We start from the raw sequence: 19,294 nt of genomic DNA, 5'->3' as shown, positions 1-19,294 counted from the left end.
ACCGTGTAGTCATCACCTAGATGTAGAACCTGTGCACGTTTATGTTGTTAACCCTATTGGCTCGTTAAATAAACGCGTTGCCTTCAACTCCAGTGTGTGCCTTCGTATAACGCACTACGCAAGGATGAGAACTTGAAAGATATGAATTGCTTCCAACATGTATTTATTAAAGTGTTTTAATTGAAATAGAAGAATCGAACATAAAACAATTGTTAAGTTAAATACATAAAGTTATTATAATAATGAGAACCTAAAAGATATTAATTGCTTCCAAGATATTAATTGCTTCCAACATGTATCTATTAAAATGTTTTAATTGAAATAGAAGAATCGAACATAGAACAATTGTTAAGTTATATAAATAAAGTTATTATAATAATTAAAAAAAAACAATTCCAATAAGAGGGTAATAGGACTTTTCAAATCGCAAAAAATCGCAGCCTTTTAAAATTGCGATTTCGATTTGAAATCGATTAATCGTGCAGCCCTAATGTGGAGGACGTAACCTGTTCATAAATATTAATGAGGGGGGCTGGTCGACGAGGAGTGACGTCACGAGCGTTGCACACAGACATTCTTGGCTCATTTTTATATGCTTAGTTCTTTCGGTAAAGTCACGTTGAAGGGAAACAATAAAATAATAAAATATATAAAACAATAAAACAAATTCTCACGACGTTTCGACCATAACACAAACGGTCGTCATCAGGTGTGTCGGTTTGCATAAATTTAATTATTTTTAAACGGTGTATTTATTTATTTATAAAAAAACGTTAGCGCCACGCGCAGCGATTTGGCAGTTTATTTAGAAGGACTAGTCCATCTATGTTCTGAAAAGAGGAGGGGGGAGACGACAAATTTTAATGTATGCTGTCTGAAAGCCACTGTAAGCGTGAACAATAAATTAAGACCTGAAATGGTTTATCAAATCTTTCCAATGATTGCTAAGCCAGAATCCATCTTCTCGGTTGAAATTGTCTCTGTGCTTGTATATGTGGATAGCCTCATGAACGAATCTCTCATGGTAGCCAGATGGCTCATTGTCGAAGGTAATCATAATGGGAGTGGGTCCATTAGGAGGACGTCACCTGCTCATGAATATTAATGAGGGGGGCTGGTCGATATGGAGTGACGTCACGAGCGTTAAGGACAGACATTCCTGGGTGATTATAGTATGCATGAGTTTATCGCGTAGACTTTCGCGACCAATATCATCCATAATAGAGGGTTGTTTTTTTTTTAAGATCACGTAAATATATAATTGTGTCGTTAAACCCGCCACCACCAGACACAGCCAATTAGTAAGGTTTGTCACTTAAACAGAACGTAGCCATTTCTTTGCTAGTACAGCGCAGCGTACTCAGATTGTAAATGTATTGGATTTACTCTCAAACACACCGGTGTGCTGAGCTAGTTGACGATCCGGCTACGTTCTGTTAACGTTACAAAAATGAATGATTGGCTGTGTCGGGTGGTGGCGGGTTTAACGACGCATTTATATATTTGAGCGATCTAACCGAAAGAAAAAAACCCCTATAATTATGGATCCAAATGCACAGAGGAGTAAAGCTAGAGGACCCGGAGAAAAAAAAATCCACGGGACCATGGGGGAGAGAGAGAGAGAGAATCATACTCCAAATATACAGCAGGAATCGTCAGGGTCGGTGTCGAACCCACGTAAAAACCTGCTTTGTCAATGTGTGTGTGTTGAACTTATTTCGCACCGTACGTAGCTAACCGTGCTATGTGTGTGTTGAATTTTTTTCGCACCGTACGTAGCCAACCGTGCTGTGTGTGTGTGTTGAACTTTTGTCGCACCGTACATAGCCAAACGTGCTGTGTGTTGAACTTCTTTCACACCGTACGTAGCTAACCGTGATATGTGTGTATGTTGAACTTCTTTTGCACCGTACGTAGCCAACCGTGCGGTGTGTGTGTTGAACTTCTTTCACACCGTACGTAGCCAACCGTGATATGTGTGTATGTTGAACTTCTTTTGCACCCTACGTAGCCAACCGTGCGGTGTGTGTGTTGAACTTCTTTCACACCGTACGTAGCCAAACGTGCTGTGTGTTGAACTTCTTTCACAGTGTACGTAGCCAACCATGATATGTGTGTATGTTGAACTTCTTTTTCACCGTACGTAGCCAACCGTGCTAATCGGGTTTCCGTTTGAAGGACAACAAGTGAAACACCAAACGCTGTTTAAAGCAATGAGTTTGTCAATCTAGATGATGATAATGGCTTTACAAGTGGCATAATCGCTCCCAGTGGCTTCCTAAACATCGGAATGAACGCAGCGCACCAGACGGACGCAGAAAGCGCATCCGAAAGTGCCGCGTGATGATGGTGATGATGGTCGTGATGATGATGGTGGTGATGATGGTGATGATGGTGATGATGGTGATGATGATGGTGGTCGTGATGATGATGATGGTCGTGATGATGATGGTGATGATGATGTGATGATGATGGTGATGATGATGGTAATGATGATGGTGGTGATGATGGTGATGATGATGATGGTAATGATGATGGTGGTGATGATGGTGATGATGGTGATGATGGTGGTCGTGATGATGATGGTGGTGATGATGATGGTGATGATGGTGATGATGATGGTGGTCGTGATGATGATGGTGGTGATGGTGGTGATGATGGTGATGATGGTGATGATGATGGTGGTCGTGATGATGATGGTCGTGATGATGATGATGGTGATGATGATGGTAATGATGATGGTAGTGATGATGGTGATGATGGTGATGATGATGGTGGTCGTGATGATGATGGTGGTGATGATGATGATGATTCGAAGGCGGGTTGGCATGGTTCGTAGTGCATCGCGCTACACTGCTACACCGCCGCTCCCCACACACAAAAGGCAAAGACTCCCCCCCTCGTGTAGCCTCAACAGACCGTTGGGGCAAGTGCTGTTAGTGAGCTGCCCTTATGATGGCTGGCACGGCACGCGAAGGGGGTGGGTGGCCAGCAACCACGCCCGCCCGACCGCCTTTGTCTCCCCCCAGTGTTGACATCTATTACACCGTCGCACCAGGCACTCATTTGAGGCTGAGTCGACCTAGAGGAGAGCCCAGCACCGGTTCAGACAATTGTCGCTCGCCGGTGTTGGCGGCTGGGGGCTCGGGAATCGAACTCGAGTCCGCCGGGTTCTCGCAGCAACAGCAACAGCGCTAACCGGCGCACCACCGCTCCTCCGACAGGTGGACAACACAGACCGACATGAGGATGTGATGGATAAATGAATGAAGTGGCAATGCTCCTGCTGCTGGTGTTGGTACTGGTGACCACAAATCATCGACGAGCAATGTCCACGCAACTCCCCACCACCTCCACCCCAAGCTCACCAACCTCACGGACCCCATATCCTCAATCTCAACAACCTCACCTATTCCCATCTCCCCAACACAACGTTACCAATCTCACCGACCCCATATCCTCAATCTCAACAACCTCACCTATCCCATCTCCCCAACCCAACGTCCCAATCTCACCGACCCCATATCCTCAATCTCAACAACCTCACCTATCCCATCTCCCCAACCCAACGTCACCAATCTCACCAACCCCACCTCCCCATCCCAACGTCGCCAACCTCACCAACCCATCTCCTCAATCTCAACAACCTCACCTATCCCCATCTCCCCAACCCAACGTTACCAATCTCACCGACCCCATCTCCTCAATCTCAACAACCTCACCTATCCCATCTCCCCATCCAAACGTCACCAACCTCACCAACCCATCTCCTCAATCTCAACCTCACCTATTCCCATCTCCCCAACCCAACGTTACCAATCTCACCGACCCCATATCCTCAATCTCAACAACCTCACCTATCCCATCTCCCCAACCCAACGTCCCAATCTCACCGACCCCATATCCTCAATCTCAACAACCTCACCTATCCCATCTCCCCAACCCAACGTCACCAATCTCACCAACCCCACCTCCCCATCCCAACGTCGCCAACCTCACCAACCCATCTCCTCAATCTCAACAACCTCACCTATCCCCATTTCCCCAACCCAACGTTACCAATCTCACCGACCCCATATCCTCAATCTCAACAACCTCACCTATCCCATCTCCCCAACCCAACGTCACCAATCTCACCGACCCCATATCCTCAATCTCAACAACCTCACCTATCCCATCTCCCCAACCCAACGTCACCAATCTCACCGACCCCATATCCTCAATCTCAACAACCTCACCTATCCCATCTCCCCATCCAAACGTCACCAACCTCACCAACCCATCTCCTAAATCTCAACCTCACCTATTCCCATCTCCCCAACCCAACGTTACCAATCTCAGCGACCCCATATCCTCAATCTCAACAACCTCACCTATCCCATCTCCCCAACACAACGTCCCAATCTCACCGACCCCATATCCTCAATCTCAACAACCTCACCTATCCCATCTCCCCAACCCAACGTCCCAATCTCACCGACCCCATCTCCTCAATCTCAACAACCTCACCTATCCCCATCTCCCCAATCCAACGTCACCAATCTCACCAACCCCACCTCCCCATCCCAACGTCGCCAACCTCACCAACCCATCTCCTCAATCTCAACAACCTCACCTATTCCCATCTCCCCAACTCAACGTCACCAATCTCACCGACCCCATCTCCTCAATCTCAACAACCTCACCTATCCCATCTCCCCAACCCAACGTCACCAATCTCACCAACCCCACCTCCCCATCCCAACGTCGCCAACCTCACCAACCCATCTCCTCAATCTCAACAACCTCACCTATCCCCATCTCTCCAACCCAATGTCACCAATCTCACCGACCCCATCTCCTCAATCTCAACAACCTCACCTATCCCATCTCCCCATCCAAACGTCACCAACCTCACCAACCCATCTCCTCAATCTCAACTTCACCTATTCCCATCTCCCCAACCCAACGTTACCAATCTCACCGACCCCATATCCTCAATCTCAACAACCTCACCTATTCCCATCTCCCCAACCCAACGTCCCAATCTCACCGACCCCATCTCCTCAATCTCAACAACCTCACCTATCCCCATCTCCCCAACCCAACGTCACCAATCTCACCAACCCCACCTCCCCATCCCAACGTCGCCAACCTCACCAACCCATCTCCTCAATCTCAACAACCTCACCTATCCCCATTTCCCCAACCCAACGTTACCAATCTCACCGACCCCATATCCTCAATCTCAACAACCTCACCTATCCCATCTCCCCAACCCAACGTCACCAATCTCACCGACCCCATATCCTCAATCTCAACAACCTCACCTATCCCATCTCCCCATCCAAACGTCACCAACCTCACCAACCCATCTCCTCAATCTCAACCTCACCTATTCCCATCTCCCCAACCCAACGTTACCAATCTCAGCTACCCCATATCCTCAATCTCAACAACCTCACCTATCCCATCTCCCCAACACAACGTCCCAATCTCACCGACCCCATATCCTCAATCTCACCAACCCCACCTCCCCATCCCAACGTCGCCAACCTCACCAACCCATCTCCTCAATCTCAACAACCTCACCTATCCCCATCTCTCCAACCCAATGTCACCAATCTCACCGACCCCATCTCCTCAATCTCAACAACCTCACCTATCCCATCTCCCCATCCAAACGTCACCAACCTCACCAACCCATCTCCTCAATCTCAACTTCACCTATTCCCATCTCCCCAACCCAACGTTACCAATCTCACCGACCCCATATCCTCAATCTCAACAACCTCACCTATTCCCATCTCCCCAACCCAACGTCCCAATCTCACCGACCCCATCTCCTCAATCTCAACAACCTCACCTATCCCCATCTCCCCAACCCAACGTCACCAATCTCACCAACCCCACCTCCCCATCCCAACGTCGCCAACCTCACCAACCCATCTCCTCAATCTCAACAACCTCACCTATCCCCATTTCCCCAACCCAACGTTACCAATCTCACCGACCCCATATCCTCAATCTCAACAACCTCACCTATCCCATCTCCCCAACCCAACGTCACCAATCTCACCGACCCCATATCCTCAATCTCAACAACCTCACCTATCCCATCTCCCCATCCAAACGTCACCAACCTCACCAACCCATCTCCTCAATCTCAACCTCACCTATTCCCATCTCCCCAACCCAACGTTACCAATCTCAGCTACCCCATATCCTCAATCTCAACAACCTCACCTATCCCATCTCCCCAACACAACGTCCCAATCTCACCGACCCCATATCCTCAATCTCAACAACCTCACCTATCCCATCTCCCCAACCCAACGTCCCAATCTCACCGACCCCATCTCCTCAATCTCAACAACCTCACCTATCCCCATCTCCCCAACCCAACGTCACCAATCTCACCGACCCCATCTCCTCAATCTCAACAACCTCACCTATCCCCATCTCCCCAACCCAACGTCACCAATCTCACCAACCCCACCTCCCCATCCCAACGTCGCCAACCTCACCAACCCATCTCCTCAATCTCAACAACCTCACCTATTCCCATCTCCCCAACCCAACGTCACCAATCTCACCGACCCCATCTCCTCAATCTCAACAACCTCACCTATCCCATCTCCCCAACCCAACGTCACCAATCTCACCAACCCCACCTCCCCATCCCAACGTCGCCAACCTCACCAACCCATCTCCTCAATCTCAACAACCTCACCTATCCCCATCTCCCCAACCCAACGTCACCAATCTCACCGACCCCATCTCCTCAATCTCAACAACCTCACCTATCCCATCTCCCCAACTCAACGTCACCAATCTCACCGACCCCATCTCCTCAATCTCAACAACCTCACCTATCCCATCTCCCCATCCAAACGTCACCAACCTCACCAACCCATCTCCTCAATCTCAACTTCACCTATTCCCATCTCCCCAACCCAACGTTACCAATCTCACCGACCCCATATCCTCAATCTCAACAACCTCACCTATTCCCATCTCCCCAACCCAACGTCCCAATCTCACCGACCCCATCTCCTCAATCTCAACAACCTCACCTATCCCCATCTCTCCAACCCAACGTCACCAATCTCACCAACCCCACCTCCCCATCCCAACGTCGCCACCCTCACCAACCCATCTCCTCAATCTCAACAACCTCACCTATCCCCATTTCCCCAACCCAACGTTACCAATCTCACCGACCCCATATCCTCAATCTCAACAACCTCACCTATCCCATCTCCCCAACCCAACGTCACCAATCTCACCGACCCCATATCCTCAATCTCAACAACCTCACCTATCCCATCTCCCCATCCAAACGTCACCAACCTCACCAACCCATCTCCTCAATCTCAACCTCACCTATTCCCATCTCCCCAACCCAACGTTACCAATCTCAGCGACCCCATATCCTCAATCTCAACAACCTCACCTATCCCATCTCCCCAACACAACGTCCTAATCTCACCGACCCCATATCCTCAATCTCAACAACCTCACCTATCCCATCTCCCCAACCCAACGTCCCAATCTCACCGACCCCATCTCCTCAATCTCAACAACCTCACCTATCCCCATCTCCCCAACCCAACGTCACCAATCTCACCGACCCCATCTCCTCAATCTCAACAACCTCACCTATCCCCATCTCCCCAACCCAACGTCACCAATCTCACCAACCCCACCTCCCCATCCCAACGTCGCCAACCTCACCAACCCATCTCCTCAATCTCAACAACCTCACCTATTCCCATCTCCCCAACCCAACGTCACCAATCTCACCGACCCCATCTCCTCAATCTCAACAACCTCACCTATCCCATCTCCCCAACCCAACGTCACCAATCTCACCAACCCCACCTCCCCATCCCATCTCCTCAATCTCAACAACCTCACCTATCCCCATCTCCCCAACCCAACGTCACCAATCTCACCGACCCCATCTCCTCAATCTCAACAACCTCACCTATCCCATCTCCCCATCCAAACGTCACCAACCTCACCAACCCATCTCCTCAATCTCAACCTCACCTATTCCCATCTCCCCAACCCAACGTTACCAATCTCACCGACCCCATATCCTCAATCTCAACAACCTCACCTATCCCCATCTCCCCAACCCAACATCACCAATCTCACCAACCCCACCTCCCCATCCCAACGTCGCCAACCTCAACCCGCGTCGTCACCGCGGCCCCGGCCGCGGCCATCCCCCTTGCGGGCACTCGGCCACGACGAGGCGGTAGGTGACGGTGATCAGGCACGCGAGCGGGGCACGAGGGTGACGGCGGCCGTCGAAAAAGGCCGTGGGCGACGTTGGGCAACGCGATGGGCCCGCGGGACTCGAGCGAGGAGACGAGTAGCACCCTGCCCGGCGAGGAGGCGGTGTCCAACGCCGACTCGACCAGGCAGAGTGCCGCCGCCCTCCCCGCTGGGCATGAGCGTCGCGTGGCGCAGCGGGTGGCAGGTGGCCAGGCAGCGGTCCGCCGACATGGCGGCCATGTTTGAAGCACCGGATGCTGGCGGACACGTGCGTGAAGGACATCTGCGCGATGCACGAGGGCAGCGGGAAGTAGGAAGGTCGCGTCGCGGGGTCGAGGATGATGCGCGGGACTTTGCCGGTCGCCTCCAGGGCGTCGGTGGCGCAGAGGAAGGCCATGAAGTGGGAACATGGGCTTGCGGAGGGTCCTCTCGAGGAGGATGGCCGGGCAGAGGAGCGAGTCGCAGGGCGGTGTGAGGGCGTACGACGTCACAAAGAGGGCGACTGTTGACGTGTCTGGATGGCGGCGGGCTCGCGGAGGGCGACGTCGACCAGGATCAGGGCAAAGGGTCGAGTTGGTGGAGTGATTTCGGGCGAGTGGGCTGTGTTGGACGCCGTTGTTGTTGTTGTTGTTGTCACTGCTGTTGTTGTCATCATCGTCATCGTCACTGTGATGTTCTTCAGCATCGTCGTCGCTGGTGTACATTGGCATCAGAAGGCTTGTGGAGGACATTGCAATAGCAGTGACAACTAGAATAACAATAATAACAATAACAATTACAACTATAACAGCAACAATAACAACTATAACAGCTATAACAACAATAACAACAAGATCAATAATAACATTAGCAAACATACCAACAACAGTAACGAGGATAACAAAAAAAACTATAACAATAACAAATATAACACTAACAAGATATGTTATTGGTTCTGTCGGTAAAGTCACGTAGAAGGGAAACAATAAAAAAATATATAAAACTGCAACACAAGCAAGCATCATCAGGTTATGATGATGATTGCTCACCTGATGATGATTGCTTGTGTTGCAGTCAAAACGTCGTGATAATTTTATTGTTTTAAATTGTTATTATTTTACTGTTTCCCTTCTACGTGACTTTACCGAAAGAACCAAGAATATGAATCCCTGCAGTAACGAAAGCTTTAAATCAAAATAACAAGACAAATAACGAAAACATGTTACACTAACAAACATAACAACTATAACAATAACAAACGTAAGATTAACAACAATACTAACCGTAACAATAACACGAACAACTATAGAAATAACAACAATAACAGCTATACCAACTATAACAATAACAACATAACAATAACAACTATAACAATGACAGCTATAACAATGACAACTATAACAATAACAATAATAAGACTAACTATAACTATAACAGCTATAATAACCATAACATTGGCAATAACAACTATAACAACAATCATAATTAGAGCAATACAAACAATTAAATCAAGTATTACAATTACAATAATAACAACAAAAAGTATAACAATAACTATAACAACGATAACAACTCTAACACGAACAAAACGAACTGTAACAATACCAACTAAAAGAACAACAATAACGCTATAATATTAACCACGATGAATGGATAACTAAACAATAACAACTCTACGACAATAACTGTACGAATAACAACATTAACAACCAGGATGAAGTTTACATATCTATAACACGGTGGCGATAGAGTGGCTAGGAGATGTTAACTACCTCGCTTGGTATACAGGAGGTCTTGGGATCGATCCTGGCCGTGATACCTGCTGTATAATTGTAGTTTGCATGTGTCTCTCTCTCCCCGTGGTGAGATGTTAACTACCTCGCCTGGTATGCAGAAGGTAGTGGGATCGATCCTGACCCTGATACCTGCTGTATAATTATAGTTTGCGTCTCTCTCATCATCATCACGGTGGCTAGGAGATGTTAACTACCTCGCCTGGTCTACAGAAGGTCGTGGGATCGATCCTGACCCTGATGCCCGCTGTATAATTGGAGGTTGCGTCTCTTTCATCATCATCACGGTGGCTAGGAGATGTTAACTACCTCGCCTGGTCTACAGGAGGTCGTGGGATCGATCCTGACCCTAATGCCTACTGTAAAATTGGAGTCTGCATGTGTTTCTCTCTCCCCGTGGTGATATGTTAACTACCTCGCCTGGTATACAGGAGGTCGTGGGTTCAATCCCGGCCCTGACGCCTGCTGTATAATTGGAGTTTGCGTCTCTCTCATCATCATCACGGTGGCTAGGAGATGTTAACTACCTCGCCTGGTATACAGGAGGTCGTGGGTTCAATCCCAACCCTGACGCCTGCTGTATAATTGGAGTTTGTGTGGGTTTCTCTCTCCCCGTGGTGGTATGTTAACTACCTCGCCTGGTATACAGGAGGTCGTGGATTCAATCCCGACCCTGACGCCTGATGTATAATTGGAGTTTGCGTCTCTCTCTCCTCGTGTCGCCAGGGAAAGGGAGGTCTGGACCGCCACTACTCAACACGCTGCCACCGCGACCCTCACCAGGACATGCGGACGGAGAAATTAATTAACCAAAAATGCAATTACTCGAAGCACGAAAAATAATCCGCCTTTATCGTGTAATAATAAAATACCAATATAGTTCTGCTCTCCTCTTCATCCTCTTGTACTCGAAGCGCTAAAAACAATCTGTCCGTTTAATGTAATCACAAAATGGCAATGTAATATGTTTAGTGAGATTTTTTTTTATATATATGTAAAGAACATGCTGGCCAAATAAATAAACTGATAGGAGTACGTATTGGAGAGATTTCAAAATGAGCCGTGCCCAAAGTCATCATTACTCCCACGTCTGCGCTGTCTCTGCCTGTAACAATTCTCGTTAAAACAGAGTTATTGCTGCGGTGTTACAACAGAGCCCAGCCAGAAGCCAGCCAAGGAAACTCAAAACCTAGATTGTTGTTAATAATTATATATATATTAACTGGGACCTTTTTGGCAGTATCAAAGTGTGAAAAAAAATAATAACAGGTTTTCACCAATAATAATAATAATAGGGTTTTCCCCCTTTTTTTCTGGCAACACAATTGAAACCTTTTTACAAGGATTCATGTTACTGTATTAACCACAATACCTGCAGTCAACATGCGAAAAAAATACACACTATGATAATATATGCATTGTCCTTGAAACTCATTGGTCCACACCAAGGGACGGCTTACATATGCATATATTATCATAGTATGTTTTTTTGTTTGAATTTTGACTGCAGGTATTGTGTTTAATGCAGTAAACATTAATCCTCGTAAAAAGGTTTCAGTTTTGTTGCCAGACAAAAAGGCAAAAAACCCTGTTATTATTATTACATTTAGGTACTGGCAAAGGAGGTCTAATGATGTAGATGCTCACCCCAAGCCCTCATTACTTTAATAGTGGCATTGTCTTTGAGCTGTGTGACGTAACGCCTTTTGGCGTCATCTGGTCGAGCACCAATTGGGTCGAGGCTCAAAAGAAAGCCGTCCCTTGGTGTGGACCAATCAGTGTCAAGGACAATGCATATAATGTCAAAGTATGTTTTTTTTATTTAAAGCTTTCGTGACTGCAGGGATTCATATTCTTGGTTCTTTCGGTAAAGTCACCACGTAGAAGGGAAACAATAAAATAATAAAAATAGTATGTTTTTTGTTTGTATTTTTGACTGCAGGTATTGTGGTTAATGCAGTAACATGAATCCTTGTAAAACGGCTTCAGTTTTGTTGCCAGAAAAAAGGGGGAAAACCCTTTTATTATTATATTTTGGTCCTGGCAAAGGAGGTCTACTGAAACAGGAGTTGTGCTAAGATGTTCAAACACCAGATACAAACCTTTTTGCAAGGAATCAAGTTACCACATTAACCACACCACGCGGTACTTGTGGTGAACATGCAAACAAACTTGGCTCAGACAATCGATGGCATTGTCTTTGAAACTGATTGGCCAACATCAGCGACAGCAGCGGCCTCCTTGAGGGCCTCGTCTCACTGCCAGTGTCAGGCCAGAGGATAACGCCAAAAGGCGAACAGTTTCACGGGCAATGCCATCGATTATCAGAGCATGTTTGTTTGCATGTTCACCACAGGTACCGTGTGTAGTTAATGCAGAATAAATTCCTTGCAAAGGGTTTCCATTTGGTGTTTGATCATCTTGACTTGGGTTTGTATCGCTGTGTTGTCTCTGCCTGTGTGTGTGACAACTCGTGCCCTCTACCCGCACCGTCCTTTGATATGTGCTCTCTTCATGCTAATTTGTTGTCCCATTGTCTCTGAGTCCCAGCCCCACCGTCTCTGTCTATTTAAGGCTTCGGCACAGAGATGCTGCTTCACTTCTTCACTGTGTGCGTGTCTCTCCCCATATGTCTCTTTGCGGTCTGTGTTCTATCACTCTCTTAAATTTCACACTTAACTTACAATTTAGCAATCTTTGAAATAGCGTAATCAACCAGACCATGCGTTAATTGTGTTTTAACCGACCGTCTGTGTTGCTTTATATAGTTTCCAAATTTTGCTAAATCTGTTTGATTTAGTGTGCTCCTCCGTCTCTCTCTGTGTCCCCTGGTGTGTCTTTGTTAATTCCCTCTACTTAGGGTCTGTATATATCTGCGGTTATGTGTTTCCTCTCTCTCTTAAATTTAGCTCTTCTGCACCTGATGATGATTGCTTGTGTTGCAATCTAAACGTCGTATGCTATTATATAATTTTATTTTTTATTATTTCTACGTGACTTTACCGAAAAAACCAAAGAGATAAAAAATCTATTATTAATTTTCAAGCACATGCGTTTCCCGTGACGTCAATTCGCTGTCAGAAAACATCGTTGCCAGAGTTCAGGCTCAGAATATTTGGAGGAATCTGATGAGCTATGAAGCTCTTTTTAAAAAAAAATGTTCAGTATGGGCACGGGGTAAGAATGTCACAACAAACACAATACCAAAAAAACATGATAGGAGATCAAAGTGCAAAAAAAGGTGAACAAATAGCCCAGACATACATAAGCAACACTAAACCATCTCCCATCCTATCGGGCAAAGCCCATTGAGGTAGCAACCTACTTTTGAAAAGTGGACTGGCCACTGCAAATGATAGCCGCTCAACAAAGTGGCCCACAATTTGGACATTTACAGCGGTAAAATTATCAAAATAGTCTAAACTCACGGTCATGATTGCGGAGGAAAAATAAACTGCTCAAGCCTAGTTCAGCAGTTTTTCTTGCTGTGGTTGTCCCACCTGATGATGATTGCTTGTGTTGCGATCGAAACGTCGTGATCTATTATTTTTCTACCGACGTGACTTTGCCGAAAGAACCAAAGAGTATGGATTGCCGCGGTCACGAAAGCTTCAAATCAAAATCTTTACACCTGTTTTATCGCCAGAAAAGGAAAAAAAACTATTCTTACATTTTTCAGACGTATTATCGTTCAACAAAGAGCCAAACTCAATGAAATGCTGAACCAACTCTGAGATCAGAGACGCAGACACTCCCCGAACTACGAATAAACCCATCGTGGCACGATCCGCATAGAAAGGTTGTGCCGGGTAAAGTCCTCCTCTTATTCGGAGGCGATCCTGGCCACAAGTCGCGATAGAACATCATCAAAGTGGCTGGTATCATCATCATAACGACGTGGGGATTTATAGCAAAAGGTAAGTATTATAAACATTGCCCGTAGACTTAACACGACCCCGAGACTCAACACTAAAAAAAAATGATTTTGATTGAAAACTTTCGTGACTGCAGGGATTCATATTCTTGGTTCTTTAGGTAAAGTCACCACGTAGAAGGTAAACAATAAAATAATAAAAATATAAAACAATAAAATTCTCACTACGTTTCGAATGCAACACAAGCAATCATCACCAGGTGTGAAAACCACAGCAAGAAATTTTGAAAAAAGTGGCGTTTTTTTAACGTTAGCACCACGGAGAGCGATTCGGCAGTTATTCAGATGGACGAGTCCATCTATATTCAGAAAAGAGGAGGGGAGAGACGAAAATAATAGACGCGGTCTGAAAGCCACCGTAAGCGTGAAGAATCAAGACCCGAAATGGTTTATCAAATCCTTCCAATGATTGCTAAGCCAGAATCCATCTTCTCGGGTGAAATTGTCTCTGTCTTTGTATATGTGGATAGCCTCATGAACGAATGTTTCATGGTAGCCAGATGGCTTGCAAAGAACCTCTGTCTTGGAGAAGTCAATGTCATGTGAGCCTAATGAATTATAACAGTGATCTGCCACGGCCGAGGGGTTGGTCCTACCGTGTTTAAGGTCTGCTTTGTGTTCACGAATGCGGTCCGAGACATGTCGTTTGGTTTCTGCAATGTAACTACTACCACAGAGGCAACTTAGTTTGTAGACGCCAGGGTACTGTATGTCCGGAATCACATCTTTTACAGACGGAACCAGATAGGGGGGGCACCTCAATGTTTAGTCCTTGATGAACCAAGTCTTCAGTGATTGCAATTGAAGACTTGGTTCATCAAGTGTTGAGTCTTTGGGCAGTGTTGAGTCTATGGGCAGTGTTGAGTCTATGGGCAGTGTTGAGTCTACGGGCAGTGTTGAGTCTATGGGCGGTGTTGAGTCTATGGGCAGTGTTGAGTCTATTGGCAGTGCTGATTCTACGGGCAGTGTTGAGTCTACGGGCAGTGTTGAGTCTATGGGCAGTGCTGATTCTATGGGCAGTGTTGAGTCTATGGGGAGTGTTGAGTCTATGGGCAGTGTTGAGTATAACGGCAGTGCTGAGTCTATGGGCAGTGTTGAGTCTATGGGCAGTGTTGAGTCTATGGGCAGTGTTTAGTCTATGAGCAGTATTGAGTCTAAGGGCAGTGTTGAGTCTACGGGCAGTGTTGAGTCTACGGGCAGTGTTCAGTCTAAGTGCAGTGTTGAGTCTATGGGCAGTGTTGAGTCTATGGGCAGTGTTGAGTCTACGGGCAGTTTTGAGTCGATGGTGCAATGTTGAGACTATGGGCAGTGTTGAGTCTATGGGCAGTGTTGAGTCTATGGGCAGTGTTGAGACTATGGGCAGTGTTGAGTCTACGGGCAGTGTTGAGTCTATGAGCAGTATTGAGTCTAAGGGCAGTGTTGAGTCTATGGGCAGTGTTGAGTCTACGGGCAGTGCTGATTATCTGGGCAGTGTTGAGTCTATGGGCAGTGTTCAGTCTATGGGAAGTGTTGAGTCTAACGGCAGTGCTGAGTCTATGCGCACTGTTGAGTCTATGGGCAGTGTTGAGTCTATGGGCAATGTTGAGTCTATGGATAGTGTTGCGTCTATGGACAGTGTTGAGTCTATGGGCAGTGTTGAGTCTATGGTCCAGTGTTGAGTCTATGGTGCAGTGTTGAGTCTATTGGCAGTATTGAGTCTATGGGCAGTGTTGAGTCTATGGGCAGTGTTGAGTCTATGGTACAGTGTTGAGTCTATGGGCAGTGTTGAGTCTATGGGCAGTGTTGAGTCTACGCGCAGTGTTGATTCTAAGGGCAGTGTTGAGTCTATACGTAGTGTTGCGTCTATGGGCAGTGTTGAGTCTATGGGCAGTGTTGAGTTTATGGGCAGTGTTGAGTCTATGAGCCGTGTTGAGTCTATGGGCAGTGCTGATTCTACGGGCAGTGTTGAGTCTATGGGCAGTGTTGAGTCTATGGGCAGTGCTGATTCTACGGGCAGTGTTGAGTCTCTAAGCCACCGGCGAGACAAAGGCAGTCGGACGTGGAGATGGCCACCCACCGCCTCGTGTGCCATGCCTGCCTTCATTGGTGCTACTCGCGAGCAGCGCTTGGCACTAACAGCTTGTTACAGCTACACGGGGGATCTTTTTGCTTGGTGTTGTTGTGAGATCGATAAGGTAAGGAAGGAGTGGTGGTGGTTGTGGTGATGATGATGGTGCGTGTCTATCAAGAGAATACGCTCACCTTCACCATTGTGGACGTCCAGCAAGAACCATCCGGCTGCTATAGTAGATACACACGAAAAAAAACCATAAAATATTCTTTGGTCAGACAACCAGCAAAACCTTTTGGATGCAACTCTCACAACACACCACACACACCCTTATTTACATACTGGATAGAGGTGGGTCGCTGTGATTCTTGGTATGTGTGTGTGTGGCTGTGTGTGTGGGTGTGTGTGTGTGGGGGTGGTGTGTGTCTCTTTTGTCGCAAGGGGTATCTTGCATTCAAGGTACAGGGGCCAAATCGTCAACCCGAGGGTTTTTTTTTTTCATCACGTCCCGGTCGAGCGCTTTTATAAATAGCCGAGCCCTTAGGATCGTGTTAATTAGAGTAAAGTTTCAACTGCGAGCGACCTTCCTTTCTGGAGCGAACGCGTTCACAAGGGGATAACCTGGGGTGGCCGGGAGATGTTAACCACCTCGCCTGGTACGCAGGAGGTCGTGAGTTCGATCCCGGCCCTGACGATGCTTGCAGCTGTATATTTGGAGTTTGCGTTTCTCTCTTTCTCATCATCATCATCACGGTGGCTCGGAGATGTTAACTACCTCGCCCGGTACGCAGGAGGTTCTGGGTTCGATATCGACCCTAAGGATGCCTGCTGTATATTTGTAGTTTGCGTTTCTTTCCCTCTCCCCGTGGTGAGATGTTAACAACCTCGCATGGTATACATGAGGTCGCGGGTGCTACCCCAACCTGGACGCCTGCTGTGTATTTGGAATGCGCGTGTCTCTCTGTCTCCCCACGGTGAGATGCTTCACAGATTATCGGATTTCTTAAGGATAAATCAAGCGGGGGGGGGGGGGGTGGGAGGGGGGTGTGGCTAGATCGTGTCAATATGAATGATGTGTCGTTACGCCCGTCCACCGTCCAACACAGCCAATAAGTAAGGGGTTTGTGTCAAGTAAATAGCACGCGGACAATTTGGTTTGCCAGTTCAGCTGCGCTAAGGGGCCGTCCATAAATGACGTCACGCGATTTTGGACTATTTTTAACCTCCCCCCCCCTTCGTCACACGATGTCACAAAAACTCAGACCCCCCCTCAAATGTGACGTCACAAAGCTCTGACCCCCCCCTCCCCAACAAAATAATAAAACATGCTTCAAATCGCTTTAAACTATTGTCATTATAGTGCATATTTAATGTGGCGCTGCACTCTGATGATGTGGGAGAAAACATTTATTAAAAAATCTATTTAATTAAGTAGAACGTGTTGTCTATATTTATTTAAATTTGCGCATTTTTATGTGACGTCACATTTTTTAACCCCCCCCCCCCGCTAGGTGCGTGACGTCATTTATGGACGGCCCCTAACCCGTTGCTGTGTGTCAGGAGAGTTAAAAACCCACAAATACGTTTCACGATTCGAGCCTCTGTGACCTTTCGCCCCATAATAATGAACTAATTAAGAATTCTGAGATTCCGATTCTTTGTCTCTCTGCAAATATTATATTGTATTGTTTTGCGGGGTTTTTTTTTGTCTGTTGATGTTGTTGTTTGCTGTGCTAACGGATCTCCCACGGATCAATGCGGTCTGAATTTAGTCTGTGATAAGGTAGGGCACTGATAAGGGGTTGACAGGTACGTTGAATTATCCCATAGACTCCAACGTTAAAGTCGCCCGTAGACTCCAATGTTAAAGTCTCCCATAGACTCCAACGTTAAAGTCTTCCATAGACTCCAATGTTAAAGTCTCCCATAGACTCCATTCTTAAAGTCTCCCATGAACTCCAACGTTAAAGTCTTCCATAGACTCCAACGTTGAAGTCTTCCATAGACTCCAATGTTAAAGTCTCCCATAGACTCTTTTGTTAAAGTCTCCCATGAACTCCAACGTTAAAGTCTCCCATAGACTTCAACGTTAAAGTCTCCCAAAGACTCCAATGTTAAAGTCTCCCTTCGACTCCAATGTTAAAGTCTCCCATATTCTCCAATGTTAAAGTCTCCCATAAACTCCAACGTTAAAGTCTCCCATAGACCCCAACGTAAAAGTCTCCCATCGACTCCAATGACAAAATTCGCCCGTCCGAATATCCATCAGCGCCCCGTGATGCACGCACAAAGACAAAGATACCCGCATGCAGCCTTCAACAGACAGTTGGGCCAAGTGCTGTTAGCGAGCGGCAGCGCCTGTGAAGGCCGGCATTTCTAACACGAAGGTACTTTGCAAACCCACTGATAGTGGAAGCCCACCACCAGGACCATCGCTGCCCACTACTACCATCACCATTAGCAGCAACCTACACCACCACCAGCGTCATCGTTTGCCCTGCACTACCAGCACCGCCCTACATGCTGGGCCACACCGTTTGTATTCCCTTACATTAACATTGGCTACCCTGCCCATGCTGTTGACACCTGGGCTACGCCCATTTTGAACCTTTATAAACAGTTTGCTTTTAGAGGCTAACCCCCTTTTTCCTATTCTTTGGGTCTTTTGGTTAAAGTCACGTATATAGGTTCAAATAAAATAACAAGAGGGGGTTAGCTTCCTGATGACGACCGCTTGTGTTGTGATCGAAACTTCATGTTTTTTTTGTTATCTTATTTGAACCTATCTCCGCGACTTTACTGAAAGATCCAAAGAATATGATTTAATTTAACTTAGCATTTCATTTGTACACAATGGGTTGTTCCCCCCCCCCCACCCCCTGAGTGGAGATGATGTTACAATTAAAATAAATACTGTCTATACGGTTCACGTAAGGTGCAAAAATGTTAAACCCATACGTAATTACATTACAATGATTGCAGGATTTAACTTAAGTATACTAACCCCCTCCCTCCCTCTCCCCACTCCCATCCTCAGACTATCACCCATTCATGCGCTCAGTCGTACAGCCTCTCGCCCGTTCGTACGCTTACCATACAGCCTCCCACTCGTTCATGCGCTCACCCGTTCATGCGCAGCCTCTCATCCGTTCATGCAATCAGCCGTTCAGACTCTTATTCGTTCATGCGCTCACCCGCTCATGCGCTCACCCATACATCATCTCACCCGTTCATGCGCTCACCCATACATCATCTCACCCGTTCACGCGCTCA

The sequence above is a fragment of the Petromyzon marinus genome, chromosome 70 (genome assembly GCF_048934315.1).
Source record: "Petromyzon marinus isolate PM22_M1 ecotype Great Lakes invasive population chromosome 70, UKy_Petmar_22M1.pri1.0, whole genome shotgun sequence".
NCBI classification, from domain to species: Eukaryota; Metazoa; Chordata; class Hyperoartia; order Petromyzontiformes; family Petromyzontidae; genus Petromyzon; species Petromyzon marinus.
Note: the sequence above shows the minus strand (reverse complement) of the source record.